A 3580-nucleotide genomic window follows, 5' to 3' on the forward strand; every position below is an offset into this window, starting at 1 on the left:
TAAATCGACCAATTTCTAGGCTGAAGAACTCACCCGAATGGCTAAAAAGTGAGCGCTCTTGGTCAGACGATCCTTGATATACCATATTCGTTTGAATCCCTTAGCTATACGAGGTAACTTTGTGATGAAATCAATAACAATAGGTTCCCATTTCCACATGAGATCCTCCAATGGTTGTAACTTTCCATGAGGTCTCTGGTACTCTGCCTTGACCATCCAACATGTCAAGTACCTCTCGACATACCAATCTATCTCTCTCTTCATGCATGACCACATATAACTAAGCCTCAAATCCTGATACATCTTGTTGGTCCCGGGGTGTATCAAAAACCTGGACTTGTATGCCTCCTCCAGCACAGTCTGTCTGATCCCACCAAAATATGGCACCTAAACCCATCCATACTAGGTGAATAACCACATCTGTCAGTAGCAAACCTGTCAATCTTACCCATGATTCTCTCCTGTTTTCAATTCTCCTTCCTGACTCCCTCGGCCTGAGCCTCCCTAATCAGATCAAGAAGCGGAGAATCAATCGATATCCTCATACATAGACTCTCAATAGCAGAACTAGCCATCTTGCGATTCAAAGCATCAGTGACCACATTCGCTTTCCCGGGGTGATATAGAATCTCGCAGTCATAATCCATGACCACGTCAAGCCACATATGCTGTCTCATATTCAGATTCGGCTGATCTATGAGATATCTCAAACTCTTATGATCTGTGTAGATAGTACACCAGACCCCATACAAGTAATTGTGCCAAATCTTGAGAGAAAACACCACTGCTCCCAAACAGACCTCATGCGACTTCATCTGCCTAGAAGCATAAGCAATAACTCCTGTACACTGCCTAAGCACTACTCCCAAACCAGTGATGCATGCATCACAAAATACCACAAATCCTCAACACCCTCAGGGAGGGTCAGCACTGGGGCCTCACAGAACTTCCCCCTCAAAGTCTTGAATTTCGCCTGCTGCTTAGGGCCCCAATGGAATCCATGCCCTTCCTCGTCAGATGAGTGAGGCGTACAACAATCTTGGAGAAGTCTTGAATCACAGCCTCAATCATGGCTGGACTGGCCAAAATCCCATCCTGGTTAATGAGATGTCCGAAGAACTAGACCTCTCATAAATGAAAATCACACTTCAAGAACTTGGCATACAACAGTTCTCGCCTCAAAACTCCAGCTCCTGAAGGTGCTCCTCACACTGCTCTCTGGTCTTGGAATACACCAAGATATCACCAATGAAAACAATGATTGATCGATCGAGCATCGTCCTTCATACCCGATTCAGTAAATCCATAAACTTCACAGGCGCATTGGTGAGTCTAAATGGCATTACCACAAACTCGTAATGACCATAACGAATATGAAACACAGACTTCTCCATGTCTTCTGTAACGACCCAATTTTCATGACCAAAAATTTTGTTTTAAAACATTACTTTAGAAAATATTAAAAACTAAAAACATTGTTTGATCAAACCATAACACAAAGTGAACCATGTCTAAAAGCCAATTCATACACCCAATCAAAATATCAGAGTACAAATCCCAGTGAAGCTCGTAAATGCGGAAACCGGAGAGTGTGTGTGTGACATGCTGCTACCGCGCCGGCTCCTTTCCCCTAGCTGAGGAGGTACCTGAAACCAAAACTGAAAACCGTAAGCACAAAGCTTAGTGAGTTCCCCCATCGTACCACATACCATACAAACACATAACATACTTACTGCCAGGCTATTCTGGGGTGCCTGACTACCCGGTACGGCCGTTCTGGAGTGCCGTCCTACCCGTGTCAAGCCATTTTGGGGTGCTGACTACCCATGTCAAGCCATTCTGGGGTGCTGACTACCCATGTCAAGCCATTCTGGGGTGCTGACTACCCATCGGTCCAAACAACCGATCTTCGGGGACTAGTCCCCTCTTACTACCTTTATCTCATATAACATAACAAGCCAGCATGCAATCATATCATCACGTACTGTCAGACATATTTGGGGTGTCCGACCTACCCTTCGGTCCTAACAACCGAACTCTACAACTATCACATATACATATCATGCCAGCACACAACATATCAGGTAGTAGCAAACCTAGATGATATCACAAAGACAATCATCTAACATACAACTCCTACTGGTGGGCCGACATTATGGCCATAGGCCCACCGCTACTGGAAGGTAACTCACCTCGAAGTAGCTGCTGATCTGATCGGGAACTGACTGCCTACTGCTGCTGCTGCTGCTCCGGAAATCCTCCGGCTGCAATTCCCACAACATACTCAATCAAACACTACTCACTGACCTTTGGGTAAAATGACCATTTTACCCCTGACCATGCCCTAAGTCAAAGTCAGAGTCAACTTTCAGTTGACCCGACTCGCCGAGTTGGCTTTCCAACTCGCTGAGTCACCACCCAAACGATTATCCTGGATCTCGTTCCTACTCGTCGAGTTAGGCGACGACTCGACGAGTTCTCCTTCTAAACTGATATTCAAGTCCTTCATCCTACTCGCCGAGTTGTATGAACAACTCGTCGAGTTCATCTTCATCCGATGAACACCTATGCTGCGACTCGCCGAGTTGTATGAACAACTCGCCGAGTCTGTTCTTGATCTAAGGAGATTGCCTTGAACTCGCCGAGTCAGGGCATTGACTCGCCGAGTACCTCCATAGATGAGTTCAGCTTCTGACTCACTGAGTCACACCCCGTGACTCATTGCTCACTCGACACTACGAAAAGGGGACAAACTCGGAGACTCGCCGAGTCGTTGCCATGCACCCACTAAATACACAGATTTGCTCGATTCCAGTCCATGCCATTCACAGATCTGGACTTCTAGGACACGAATCACACGTAAAGTTTCCAACTTTACGTGTGGATATTCACCAATATGGATTTTAGGGCTCAAAATGCCTCAAAAGGGTAGATCTAGGGTGAACAAGCAACATGGGGCCATAAAGCTAACAGATCTGAGCTCCTGGAGCTCAATCTTGCCTAGATCCAGAGGCCAAACATCTTATTACGACATATAATGCACATACAAGCTTGGGGATTTGTCCAAGAAAGACCTAAATGAAGTGCTAAGCATAGAATCATGGGGAAAACGGGCTATACCTCAAAGGAACTGCTGGAAGAACACAATAATGCCTGGATGGCTTCCCTTCTTCTGGATCTACTTCCTTCCTCATTCAAAACCTTCAAAAGCACACAACAAAGCTTCAATTCTTCAAAGAACAAGCATAAACGAGGGTTGGGAGCTCTGGGGAGAGAATGGGGGCTGGCCTGGGGCGAATAAGTCGCTTAAATAGGGTGCAAACCCCTGAAACTTAGGGTTTCATCTAACAGCTGTGACTCGCCGAGTCCAGGATATGGACTCGCCGAGTCGACAAATTAAACGTGTCCCGGGTCCCGCATCTACTCGGCGAGTCGGACCTGTGTCTCGCCGAGTCCAAGGCTAAAAGAAGAGAAATACTCAAATAAGATTTACGTACCAGGAATCAGGTGCTACATCTTCCTCTCTAACCCTCATCTGATGATACCTTGAACTCAAATCGATCTTGGAGAACTGAGATGC

The sequence above is a fragment of the Lactuca serriola genome, chromosome 3 (assembly GCF_051521515.1).
Source record: "Lactuca serriola cultivar US96UC23 chromosome 3, Lser_US96UC23_V15, whole genome shotgun sequence".
NCBI lineage: Eukaryota > Viridiplantae > Streptophyta > Magnoliopsida > Asterales > Asteraceae > Lactuca > Lactuca serriola.